The sequence below is a fragment of the Macrotis lagotis genome, chromosome 4 (genome assembly GCF_037893015.1).
Source record: "Macrotis lagotis isolate mMagLag1 chromosome 4, bilby.v1.9.chrom.fasta, whole genome shotgun sequence".
In the NCBI taxonomy this organism is placed as follows: domain Eukaryota; kingdom Metazoa; phylum Chordata; class Mammalia; order Peramelemorphia; family Peramelidae; genus Macrotis; species Macrotis lagotis.
In genome coordinates this window covers 135,392,983-135,407,754 of record NC_133661.1, presented here as the reverse complement: position 1 = coordinate 135,407,754, position 14,772 = coordinate 135,392,983, and positions in this window count along the sequence as shown.

The following is a 14,772-nucleotide window of genomic DNA, read 5'->3' as shown; positions in this document are numbered from 1 at the left end:
AAAGAAAGTGGAAAATGAAGAATAGTAAATAATTCAGCTTAGTAAAAAGAATTAGACTAGTGAAATGAAAAGATTCAAAAGCATAATAATGAAAAATAGTGAAGGGCTTTGAATCCAGCCTAAATAATCTGGTTTTTATTTGAGAGACAATAAAGAATAATCAAAGGGTTCTGAATAGTAAGTCATATCAGATTTTTGAATATAAAAATTAAATCTGTCTCTTTACTGAAAAGAAAATGTTATAAATAGTTTGGGGTCCAGGGAAGTAGGAAAGGGGGCAATTAGGAACATAAGGAAATATTCCTAGAGAGAGGGAAAATAAAGTCCAAAATTAGAGTGGAGACCCCCCCCCCAAAAAAAAAAGTAAAAAGGGAATAGACATCAGAGATAATTAGGAAGTAGAATAATTAAGACTTGATGACTGATTGGACATAATGATCAGAAAGAGTAAAATTTCAAACACCAAAAATTGGAGTCATTAGGACATAGACTTGAAAGAGATTTTACAGGTAAAGAAGCTAAGTCTCAGAAGGGTAAAATGACTTTCCAAGGTCATTCTGTACATAATAGAACAAAGATTTTAGCCTCAGTTGCTTTATAGCAAAACCATCATTCTTTTCATTATAAACATACTACCTCTCATGTTTTCACCCATATTAAATTGAAATTAGATTTGATACTTAACCAATCAGTTTGATCAAATTATAAATCCAAAATAATTCTACTTTGGAGTTTAAATTCAGACTACTTGATGTTTCTGAACCAAATTAATCAAGAGTGGTCAATTGCTAAAATAGACACAAATTCCTTTTTTTTTTATGGCATTAAAAAAATTTTAGATGGTTAGAACTTTGGTCACTCTTTCATAAACTGCTAACATAGGTCAACCGTTTGAAATAAAATCAATTAGCACAAAGTAATTTTCAACTAGGAAAAAAACCATATAATTTGACATGGTATTTTTCTGTTATTATTCTATTATATGAAACATGGTTATCAAGATAGAATATAAGAGTTAAGTATTCCTTAAAAATTTCAATTCTTCTGAGAATAGGTAAAACTGAAACTGGATAAACAGAGATTTCCCCTATTACCTTTTTCCTATTTTTAATTTTTTTTTCCAATTATAAGCAAATATAGTTTTCAACATTCAGCCATTTGAAAGTTTATGAGTTCCATATTTTTCTACCACCTTTGCTTCCCTCCCCCCTCCCTATAGCCACAAACTACCAGGTAAAAGTTGTACATGTATAATCATGTTTAACATATTTCCATATTCATCATATTGCAAATGTCCCTATAACTTTTGGAAATCCCAAAAGATCTATTTAATATTTTCTGATGAACATCATTCAACATACCCTGTCTCTATGCCCAATTCCATTCCTCTCCCTTTACACTCACTTCAGAATTTTAAAAATTCAAGATAAGTTAGAAGACTCTCTGAGTAAAAATCCCTGGCACTTTACTGGACCTGAATCTAATTTTAAATAGGTGTGGATGCTTTTGTATTGCTAATGGTGTTTGGGCAAGTATGTCAGGGGGACATCTGAACTGAATGAGTATGCATAAGCAGGATTTGGCTTCATTTCGCAGCTATATTAATACCACTTAGAAATCTGAACTGCTATGAACTGAACCTGCCCCTACAATAACCTGCCTTGTTGTTATGGCACTTAGTGACATTTTCTGCTGTGTTGTGTAATGACTTAAGGGCTATAATGGGTTCCATGCTGTTAAATGTCATCAAATATCATGAATCATAAACAATTCCATCATTTCCACCTGAGATTAGGAATACTTATGAAGTTTAATCTCAGTTTGAGTTTTCTGAGCCTTTTAAATGAAGATCTTTTAATTTTTCTCTTCTCTCCAGTTTCCAAGAAACTCCCAACTTTCTTAATTACTGTATGTGAACTGGATAGGTGTGAATATGGATAGAAAGACATTGATAGATCAGTAGCAATTGATATAAAACTCCAAGGATAAACTATGCAGAGTGGGAATAGCCAGGTAGAGTGGGAGCATAACTCTGCCACTCATGCTAGGTGACTGACAAAAGCAAAATGGATATCATGTTTTCATTTCCCAAACTTTATATATACACATGTATGTGTACACACACACACACACACACACACACACACACACACACACACACACACACAGAAACAGACATCCCTTTAATTGATTTTATTGGGGGAAGGAATCATAATCCAACTGAAGAACCTGAAAAATTAAAAAGAATAAAACATGAAACCTTTCAAATGTCTTTTAACGGGAGAAAGTAAATCAATTAACCAATAAATAAATATACAATAGCAATAAAAAGCAACATAGTGGAACATATATAATGGAATATATGATTGCATTTATCTCTTACATCTCCTTGCACTGGAAAAATTATTTTAAATATATGTTTTCAAACAAAACAAATCACCACATTGGTTTTATCAAAAAAAAAGTGTATTATTCTGCATAGTAAGCATATAGGATTCTTCACCTTCTAGAATTTTAGTTAGTCATTGCATTGATCATAGTTCTTATGTTTTCAAGTTTTTCAAAGTTATTTTTCTTGAAAATGATCATATAATTTTAAATAATGATAAAAGAGTTAATATTTATAAATCATGTTAATGTTTGCAGAATGCTTTACATTATCTTGCTTATTCATCCTAGATATGGGTGCTGGTATTATTGCCATTTTACAGATGACAAAACTGAGGCTGACAGAGGTTAAAAGGTTTGCCCATGCCCAGGATGAAATATGTAGTAAATGTTTGAGGCAGGATTTGAACTTGGGTCTTCCTGACTTAAAGTCAGAACTATCTACAATGCAAACTTAACACATAATTTTGGTCTTGTGTTCTAAAATGATAAATGGAAAATAATAGTAAAGGGAGGATGGTAAGGAGCCAAGAAGAAAAATCAGAACATTCTAATTCATTTGGAAAGGGAAATTAAAATCATCAAAAAATAATCAAATTGTAAGGGGCGTCATAACTGAATTAGTCAATTTCTCCACCCCAATGAAGGCAAATTATATGATCCTGATTCTTGATACATTAACTAAAGATAAACATGTCTCAATCAATGAATGACTTTAGGTTGCTTGTTAAAAATCTTTGATTATTTAAGATAATATAAGATGAAATGAAATTTGGGGTAAGAAAACCAATTCAAGAGATTTTGTTATACAACATGAGTCTTCTATAAAATAGCAGATCAGCTCAGAAGCAAGGAAAATAAAACACCTAGTAACTTAGTGATAGGAGCCTTCTAGATAAGCCCTGGGAAACAATCACTTTAGCAAGAGAGGACAAGCAAGTTTGGGTTTCCTCCTCAATGCCTTTGATCAAAGGTCTCTGTTTTTGACCTTCAGAAATATTAGATGCAGGATATGGGACTTCCTCACTTTTCATCAGTTCAGCATACCTGGAATAGGATCTGAACAGAGTATTTGTGACCAGTTGTGGATTTAAGGCTCTTCAATGAACCTAGCAGAAAAGCTTCCCCAAAGCAGATTCCCCCAATGGGGAGGGTACTATTTTGAGAATGCCAGGAAAAGGACTTTCAGGAGACATAAATTGCTCTCTTTCCACATATCCTTGGGCATGCTTTGCACAGGCCACTTTATGTTTTACTTAAGAGAATATCACAAACTTTTCGGGATATGCTTTCACCTTGCCATGAAACAAAATATCCCTTTCTTAAACTCAAATAAGTTTGGTGGACTGATGAATAATCATAATAATCATGGCAGAAAGCATAGCAATGAGGTCTTTGGAGCTATAAACTTAGATACTTCCATAATCCTTTCAAATCTATTCCAAGAGACCATATGGGATATATTACAATATTCTCTAGGGTTTAAACTCATCAGTTCATATGAAAGTTGGAATAAGGATCTGAACAGTTTTTATGTGCTACATAAGTAATTATTATATTAAATTTTTGTACCCCATGATATAGCTAAAATTCAATTATGATATTTACCTTACATCTAGCAAAATAGGTATTTTGCCAGTGATTGCATGCCAAGAAATTTCTTGAAAAAATTAAAAACTCAAATGAATAACAATTTTTAGCTTTCATTTCTTTTTCTATATAACATAGCATAGATAGTTTTGTTGGTACATAGTCATATTGCTTAAAGCCAGGCATAATTAGGAAAACAAAGAGTAATTTATCCATCCACTAAATTAATAGCACTCCACTGAGACTTTTCCTACTTCTATTCCTCTCTGCTTTGCTTTGATTGTGTAGACCTACCCAAAGGCTATGGTAGGAAGATACATCTCAACACTATGGGTTTGTTTATTTTTGGAGCTCAACCAAATGCAGATGCTAAAAAGTTCAAGAAAAGTTAGTCTGAAATGGAATCAATTTGTTCGTTTTTCACTTACACCAAGAAAATAAAATTTAAGTTTCTAAAAGGCCTTTTTGATTAACTATCCATTTTTGCTTTGTTGTGAATAAGTCATTCCCAGTCCTAACGTCACATTATGTAAATCTTTAAGGATGGTTACAACAGCTAAAACAACAAAAACAGGGAAATTGAATTTATATCTCAATGTCCACTATGAGGGTATACCTCTCTTTCCTTGGAATATGAACCATATGAATTTAACAGGAAATGAAGAGGGTATGGGGAGATAGAAGGGAGGGGGATGTTGGTGGACTTCTGTGTCATGACTAATTTGCCCCGGAAGCAGGACTGGGAAACTTTCTCACTGCTGCTCAAATGATCTATGATATGCACTATGAGGAAAAAAGACTCTGAAATGTCATGGTTCTTGCTCCAGTGGAAGCTGAATTGACCTCCCCCTTTGGTCTCAGACTCCTTATTTCTTTTCCTTGCTATATCCTAATGAGACATAAACCTTCCTTAACTGCACCCTTATTTCAAGAGCTGAAGTATTTCTGCTCTAGGAACTTCAATGAACTAGAGCTTCAGAGGAGTCTAATTTCCCCCCAAATACTTGATGATCTTAATACCTGCTGCTATGAGTTAAATAAAAAAATCCCAACCCTCTCCCTTCTTCCCCAAAGGATTTAATGTGCTGATTTGCACAAGGGTGAAGAGACAGATAGTTTTATTGTAACTAATCATGAACATGAATCTCACATTGGAAAAAGTTGGCAGCCAACAATATTCTTTCTTGAATGAAGAGGGAAAAAATATGATTTCAGAACAAATGTAGAAGCATTACATGAGATCTTTCCATTTGTATGAATATGCAGTTTGCTCATAGTAAAGTCAGAGACATTTAGTCGGATTCCCATTTTCTTCATGTATCCTTTTAAATTAAGACCTTAAAGAAAAACAATTTACATTTATGTGCTCCTCTCCTACCAAGTTGCACACTTTGAATTTTATAAAGCAATTCATTCTTTGCTTTCTCCTCCCCATCCCCCCTTCCCTTAAATTTGTATTAGGAGCCAAGGAAGAAGTCAGAGCCAGTTATTGTACACAAATCATCTCCTGGCTGAAGTTTTTGGTGGCAGCCAAGAGAGGAGAAGGAAAAAAAATTAGAAAAATTTCAATTTCAGGACCATTATTATTTTCATTAATCATAAGAGGCGCTGTCACCCCTGTCCTTATTCTTTAGAGGGAGATCTATTATACGGTCCATTTAGTCCAAGCCATATTACCTCATATGTTTTCCTGGCTGACCAAATAAGACTTAAGAGATAAAACAATTTACTGTTCATTATGATCCGTGTCACTGGAATCAATCTATTAACCTACATTAACTGGATATGTGACGATATCTCACATACACGCTTCTCTGGTTTAAAGGAAAGGAAAAGAGAATGGGGAGGAGGGAAGAGAGAGTGAAAGGAAAAGGGAGAGGGAAGGAAATCAGGGCCCATAAAGTGCAGCAGACGTATAATTTGCCAAGCGAATACAACTTCATTTTCCAGTGCCCATTGCAGAGCCCTCCACATCTTCACGCAGCTCCTGACCTGTGAAGAATTCTAACAAATTGGCTTCTATTGTGGAGCCAAAAGGTGCCATCAATGAAGGGACGGTTCGCTGGTCCTAAAGTATGATGGGAAATCACAGGCTGGAATAAAGAGCTTTGGTTTTATGAAGTTAACCCATTAAGGTGAAAACCAAGTAGGAGGCTACAACTAGGGGAGTGCCCTTTGAACAGCTCCATCAAGAGGAGAGAATTTATTCAGCTCCCTTGACCACACACAAGGAAGCATCTCTACACAAGCCAGGTAAAGTAATAATAATGATGGTAGTAGTAGTAGTAGTAGTAGTAGTAGTAGTAGTAGTAGTAGTAGTAGTAGTAGTAGTAGTAATAGCAGTAGTAGTAGAAGTAGCTATAGTAGTAGTAGTAGTAGTAGTAGTAGTAGTAGTAGTAGTAGTAGCAGCAGCAGCAGCAGCAGTGAATTATGATAATTGACTTGCTTTTCTGAGCAATGAAAGTTCTCCTGCTATGCCACTGGATAGCCTCTCTCTCTTATTCTGTTTCTCTTTCTCCATGCTTGATGGAAAGTAAGTATTTTAAAGAAGGAAACTGAATCCATAGGTGGTCTTCTTGATGTACTCCTGTACAGAAAAAAATGATTTTCTCAGAAAATAGAAGAGGAATTAAGATGGTATGCTATGTCACCAAGACACCAAGATGATGTTCAATCATCTCATTTATCCTGCTTTCAGAACTGCTTGTTAAGAACTCAGCTGGCATTGGTTTGTGTATTTTTTTTAATTCCCTCTGAGACTTGGTGCAGTTGGTGACAAGCTCAGCCTGCTCAGTGCCCACAGAGTCCTCAGTAGGCTGTGCATTAATCCACATCTTCCAAACTGCCAAGCAGTTGAGCATTGTTAACTCACAGTCAGAGCAGGTTGCACCCAATATGGAAAACCACCACCTGTTTCCATTCTGGTGAGGAAAAACAAAAAAAAACTTCAGACTACATTTATTCCCATTTCATGGGCTATTTGGTCCACTAATTACCCCTAGGAATCTGAGATTAGTCCTGGGGAAGGAAAAAAAAAATAAGCACAACAAAACAGCTCTTTACCTATTGCTTGCTTGCTATCCAGTACAGTTAACACATGAACACCAGAAATTCTTAGTTCAATTGTCCCAATGCTGCTAGGGAGAGAAGGGTTGAGTTCCTGGCAGTCATGTGTGTGTGGGTGTGTGGGCTATCTGTCTGCTGCTTCATTTAGTGAACAGGAAACTCAAGCTAATGAGAGTAATCATGATGGTATATCATCCTTGACCAGGGACAGGGTCAGCATCTCCCATGGCCCTTTCAAACTTTTCTCAGGGATGGTGGCAATGGCAGTGAGAGGCAGAGCTCTTGTTCCACTTTCAATTTTAGCAATATCCCACTTCCTCTTGGTGCTAATGAGGTGTCCCTGATCACCCAAGGAACCCAAATCAGTTCACTCTTTGTAATTTGCCCCAGTTTCCTTTTTGTGAGCCACAGTCCACCTTCACCATAGTACATTCTCCCAGAGTCAGGAATTCGGTCCCCTTCTCCTTATTCCATGAATCCAAAAGATGTAGCAACAGCAAATCATTATGACTTAAGCAACTTTATTAACATCTTAATAAGCAAAAAAATAATTTCTCCATTTAAAACATCCATTATATTATTTTTAAATATCTAAAAAAATCTAAATTAAAAAAAAATCTTTGGTTCTTCATTTATAGCCTATTCTGTCATTTCTCAATGTCTCCCATGGGAGGAAAGGACTCTAAGCAGGTGTACAATTACTGAGCATTGATTCAATGAAGTTGATTCTAGTTGCCCCACAATGATCTCCAGCTGTGTTTTCTCTTGGGGTCTGGTTTCCTCATAGACCCTGATTTCCTTTCCTCTGTTGGCTACTTCTCTGTCTCATTAAGATATGCTAGAATTTCATTCCCAGCACATTTTAAAATGGTAGACCCATATCCTCAAAGATAGTGTACTGTGGGAAAATAAGAGAGCATTACTGCTTTAGGAATAGTACTTTCAGACCTCAAATTATACCATAAAGAAACAAGTTGATGCTGACCAAAAAGCAGAAAAGTAGATCAATGCAAAGGACTACATAACAACTAAATATAAATAGATAAATTACCTGGGTAATTTATTGCTTATTTGACAAGGAAGCAATTTGGCAGAAATTAGATTTGCACCAACATCTTATACTAGATTCCATGATAAACTCAAAGTGTGATCTGAATATTAAAGATTACACTTAAAAACAAATAAACAAAAAACAGGAATTCAAGTAACTCTCAGAGCTATCTAGGAGAAAGTTTTTACGTAAATAAGGGGTACCAATGATTTTTAAAACTGAAGGATAAAACTAAAGAATAAAGCAAAGCAAATAGAATGAATGAAAATATCAATGGGGGAAGAATCTTGACAACAAATATCTCTGATAAGAATTTGTTGTCTAAGATGTATATATAAATATAAATTTATGTCTACATATAAATATATAGAAATATATGATAATAGCCATTCCAAATGGATGTTATCAAAGAAATGAAGAAATAGATCTTCAAAAAAAGAATGGAAAATTATTAAGACCATGAAATATTTATCTTAATAATGAAAAATAAAAACATGTCAAAACTTCTTTGAAGTTTCCTCTTAGCCCCAAATTGTTATCCCAAAATTGGCAAAGATCATAAAAATATTGGAAAAGTTAATGCTAGGGGGAGAATGTTGTGGGAAAAAGACATATTAATACACTATTGGATTGGTCCAGCTATTCTGGAAAGCAGTTTGTAAGCTATGAAAGTGACTAAAATATTGAAAACCTTTCCCTGGAGATACTATTGCTAGGAGTTTAAAGATAGAACAAATGAATTCATATATATACTTAAATATTTATAGCAGCATTTTTTTTTAGTGGAAAAAAAACCCCAACAACAAACAAATGAAGAAATAAAGTAGGTATTCTTCAATTAAGCAACAAATGAGCAAGTGGAATATTATTGTGCCACAGGAAATGATGAACATAAGGAATGCAAAGAAGCATGGGAAATGCTTAAATAAGCAGAACCAGGAACAAAATATACACAATGATTTTAACAATAATAAAAATGAAACAACGCTAAGCAAATATCTAAATCTAGTCTCAAAGAAAAAATCAGACTTTATTTCTTTGCATAGATAGGAAATCATGTGTGTGAAACCTATATCTACTTTCTGATTGTCAAATTCAATTGATGTGTTTAGTTTTTCTATACTAATTTTTTCTTCTTTGTTTTAAAGGATGTCTCTCTAGAAAAAGTAGAGAAAAGCATAATTGAAAATGAAGGTGTTTTTAAAACACATATTACACATTTATGTTAGATATGAAGAAAAAGACAGAAACAGAGAAAAGCAGAAAGAGAAAACAATATAAATAATGTGGATGACTAGATTTTAGTAATAATATTAATGACATCAGGGTATGTAGAAGAGGGTAACTAGAGTGATGATAAGAGTCAAAACATTAGAAAAAGAATTAGTTAAAGGAATTGGGGGTGTTTAACCTGAAGAAAAAAGATAACAGGGATATGATAGCTAACTTCAAGTACTCAAAAGGCAGATAGGTGGGAATAGATTTAGATTTGTTCTACTTTGTCTTGTAGGGGAGAACTAAGGGTAAAGTGTGTGGAGAGAAATATTTCTGTTGAAATCATTTTTTTTTTCCTGTTGAAATTAAAATTTGGGGAAAAACCCAGCTTCCTTAACAGTACTAGCTGAGAGTAGAATGTGCTGCTTTTGGAATACATTCTTAGCTATTCCTACTTAGATGAGTTGGAGCAGATAATCTTCTCTAAATGGTGGCATTCTGTGATTCCATGAGTCTCTGTATTGCCACTGAGTTGTTCCAATGTCTGTCAGCAACTATTGCTTCACTAATGATTTTATGTAATTCTCTATTGCTATTTGTTGGTCTAGTCAGGTTGTCCTATCTCAGGGTTTCTAAAATTCTATGCTGTTTCTATGATTCTATGTATTGCCAAATGACTTTATATATAATATATATAGTATACATAATATATATCAAATATATGTATTTGTATATAGCAGTGTCATTAATGACTTCATTATATATACAAGATGCCCTATACATCAATTAAATAGAGTGGACTTAGGTCAAATATGCTGGAAGAGATTTATTGCCATATAGTATCACTAATAAAATAACTATTTTAAATAATGGGTTTTGTGTTAAGAGATCATTCATTGGAATCTTTTGTTTTCCAAATCGCACACTAGCTATTCTCTAGATTAGTTCTAATACCTATCTATCTCTGGGTTCAAAACTATAGCAACTGTTTAAGATATGTACTGATGAACTAAACCAAATAGCCACCGATTCAATTACAAGTCTAAGTACTATGATTTTTTTCATTCATTTTCTCTTTCTCTTTGTGGATTATTAAGGTAATAAAAATTTTAAAATATTTTTCAATTGCATGCATGTAAAATGATTTTTAACATTAATTTTTTAAAATGTTGCATTTCAAATTTTTTCTCTCTGCTTTCCCTCTACCCTCATTGAAAAATAAAGTAATTTAATGATAGGTAATATATGTGTAGTTATGCAAAAATATTTCCACATTAGATATGGTGTGAAAGAAAACACAGTCAAAAGGCCCCATGAAAAATAAAGTAAAAAAGTAAACTCCAATCTGCATTTCAGATGTTAACAGTTCTTTTTCTGAAGATGTATAGTATTTTTCATCGTATGTCCTTTGAATTGTCTTGGATCACTATATTGCTGAGAATAGTTAAGTCATTTACAATTGATCATTGTAAAATATTGCTGTTACTTCACTTTTTATTACTTCTTTTACAAGTTTTTCTGAAAGCATAACAGAATTCTATTACAGTCATATACCACAATTTGTTCAACAATTACCCAACTGATAGACATCCCCTCAATTTCTAATTCTTAGCCACTACTAAAAGAGTGCTATACTTGTGATTATAGAGTTCCTCTGCATTTTAAAAAATCTTTTTGGGTTAGAGATCTAGTAGTTTTATTATTTAGGAAACGAGTATGTATTGCTTTATATCCCTTTGGTCATAGTTACAACTTTTTTTTTCTCCACAATGGAGAAATGAAAAATTGACAACTCCACCAACAGTGCATTTAGTGTTCCTTTTTCATTACTTTCCCTTTAACATTTGTCATTTTCTGAGGTGGTACTTCAGAGTTGTTTTAACTTGCATTTCTCTAACCAATAGCAATTTAGAACATTTCTTTCTATTTCAAAAAGTATTTTATTTTTTTCCAGTTACATAAAAAACAATTTTTTGTTTATTTGTAAAACTTTGCATTCCAAATTCTCTCCCTTTCTCCCTTCTTTTAAACTCCTATTCCATTGAGAAGGCAAACAGGATAGGAAGGGAAGGTAAAAGGAAATTTTGTAACTTAAAATTATACATATGCATATGGATGAATGTTGAAAAACTTTTGTAACATGCATTTGGAAAAATAAAATATCAACAAAAAGAGAAGGCAAACAATTTGATATAGATTATATATATATGTGTAGTCATGCAAAATGTTTCTGTAATAGTCATATTGTAAAAGAAAAAAATAGATTCCTGCCCCCTCAATCAAGAAAAGTAAAAAAAAAGTAATCTTCAATCTTTATTCAGACACCATCAGTTTTTTCTTTGTGGATGGATAGAATTTTTCAACATAAGTCCTTCAGAGTTGTCTTAGGTCATATTGCTGAAACTAGCTAAATAATTCACAGCTGATCATCTTACAATGTTACTGTCACTTTGTACATAGGCCCTTTTACTTTCATGTAAGTCTTTCCAGGTTTTTCTGAGAGCATCATTCTTATAAATTCTTTTAGCAAAATAGTTTTTTATCCTAATCACATGCAGAATTTGTGCAGTCATTCCCCAATTGATGGGTATCTCCTCAATTTCAATTCTTTGAACTAGGAAAAAAAAAGCTACTATAAATATTTTTTGGACATATTGGTCCTTTTCTTTAAAAACTCTTTTGGAATACATACTAGTGGTATTGTTAGGTCAAAGAATATCCTTGATTTTTCAGCCCTTTGGATACAGTTTCAAATTGTTGTACATAAAGATTAAATCAGTTCACAACTCCAGCAGCAGTGAATTTCCTCTACATATCCTCCCAACATTTATAATTTTCCTTTTCTGTCCTTTTAGCCAAATTAATAAGATATGCAAATTAGAGCATTTTTTCTTATGACTTTAGGTAGCTTTGATTTCTTCATCTGAAACCTGCTCTTAAATTTTGATCATTTATTAATTGGGGAATGGCTCTTATTTTTAAAATTTAACCCAATTATCTATGAATTTGAGAAATGAGACCTTTAACAAAGGAAATTGTTCAATTTTTTTCATTCTATTTCCCTCCATCCTATTCTGTTTCCCATTTATTCTGTTCTCTCTCCTTTCACCCTCTCTCCTCCCTCTGTTTTGTTTTTGAAAACCTCCTCCCTCAATCTGTCCTTACATCACCTCTCTCCTTTCTCTTATCCTCTTCCCCTCTTACTTTCCTATTTGGTAAAATAGATTTCTATACCCATTTGAGGGTGTATTTTATTGCAGGTTTGTGTCAATTCTGATGAGCATAAAGTTCACTCACTCCCCTTGCTTCCCCCATCTTCCCTTCACTGAAAAAGCTTTTTTTTGCCTCTTTTATGTAAGATAATTTATTCAATTCTAACTCTCCCTTTCCTTTCCCCCCCATACATTCCTCTCATCCCTTAATTTATTTTTCATATTCAACTCACACCTGTGCCATCTATCTATCTATCTATCTATCTATCTATCTATCTATCTATCTATCTACCTATCTATCTATCTATACTTTTTCTGCCCTAAAAGTGATAAAGCTCTTATGAGTTACTAGTATCATCTTCCCATGTAAGGAATACAAACAGTTTAACCTTATTAAGTCCCTTATGATTTCTGATATACCTATTTTTTGCTTCTCTTGAATCTTGCATTCAAAAGTCAAATTTTCTATTCAGTTCTTCCAAGTCCTCTATTTCAGTGAATGTCAGTTTATTTACCCTGAAGGATTATATTCATTTTTACTGGATAGATCATTATTGATTGTAATCTTAGCTCCTTTGTCCACCAGCATATCATATTCCAAATCTTATAATCCTTTAATGTAGAAGCTACTAAGTCCTCTGTTACACTGACTTTTAATCCATGATACTTGAATTGTTTCTTTCTGGTTTCTTAAAATATTTTCTCCCTTACTTAGGAGCTCTGTAATTTGACTATAATATTCCTGTGAGTTTTCATTTTGGGATCTCTTTCAGTACGTGACTGGTAAATAGTTTCGATCACTATCTTTCCCTCTGGTTCTAGAGTATTTCTGCTAGGATAATGTATAAGCTCTTTTTTTTTTATCATGGCTTCCAGGTAGTTCAATAATTTTTAAATTATCTCTCCTGGATATATTTTCCAATTCAGTTGTTTTTTTTTAATGAGATATTTCACATTGTTTTCTATTTTTTCATTCTTTTGGTTTTGTTAATTGTTTCTTGATTTCTCACAAAGTCATTAGCTTCTATTTGCTCAATTCCAATTTTTTTAGGTTTTTTTTTCAAGGCAAATGGGATTAAGTGGCTTGCCCAAGGCCACACAGCTAGCTAATTATTAAGTGTTTGGGGCTGGATTTGAACCCAGGTACTACTGACTCCAGGGCTGTTGCTTTATCCACTGCACTACCTAGTTGCCCCAATTCTACTTTTTTGAAAAAAAAAGATTTTATTGATTTGTTTTTCCAACAACAAGCTGTAAGAGTTTTCATCAATCATTATTTTAAAGATTTTGAATTTTACATTTCCCCCCCCTTCTCTCCCCCCTCCTCTGACAGAAAACAATCTAATATAGGCTCTACATATGCAATCATGCTAAACATAGGTTCATATTAATCATGTTGTGAAAGAAGAATCAAATTTAGACAGAAGGGAAAAATTAAAGAGAAAAATGACATAATTCATAAGACAACTTTTAAAAATTGAAAATAATAAGCTTTGGTCTGCATTCAAACTCCACAATTTCCTCTCTAGTTACAGATGATATTTTCCATCACAAGTCTTTTAGATTTGTCTTTGATTATTATAGTGCTAAAATGAACAAGTTAATCATAATTGATCATCACCCAATTTGGTTGTTAGTGTATATAATTCTGGTTCTGCTCTGTTCACTCAGTATCATTTCTTTTTTTTTTTTTTTTGTAAGGCAATGAGGTTAAATGACCTGCCCAAGGTCACATACCTAGGCAATTATTAAGTGTCTGAGGTCACATTTGAACTCAGGTCCTCCTGAATCCAGTGTCGGTGCTCTATCCACTGTGCTACCTAGCTGCTCTCACTATAAGTTCTTGTAAATTCTTGCAGGCTTTTCTGAAGTACAGTCCCTCATGATTCCTTATAGAACACTGGTGTTCCACCACATTTATATATCACAGTTATTTCATATATTCCCCAATTGATGGACATCCCCTCAATTCCCCAATTCTTTGCCATCATGAAAAGAACCACTATGAATATTTTTGTACTTTCCATAGATATGACAGTCAAACAATTCCTTGTTCTCTTAACTGGCTTATGATATCACCTTTTATATTTAAATCCTATAACCATTTCAATATTATCTTGGTATAAAATGTGAGATATTGGCCTATGCCTTGTTTCTGCCAAACTATCTTCCAGTTTTCTCATCAGTACTTATCAAAGAATGAGTTCTTATCCCAGAAGCTGGAATCTTTGGGTTTATCAAACAGCAGAT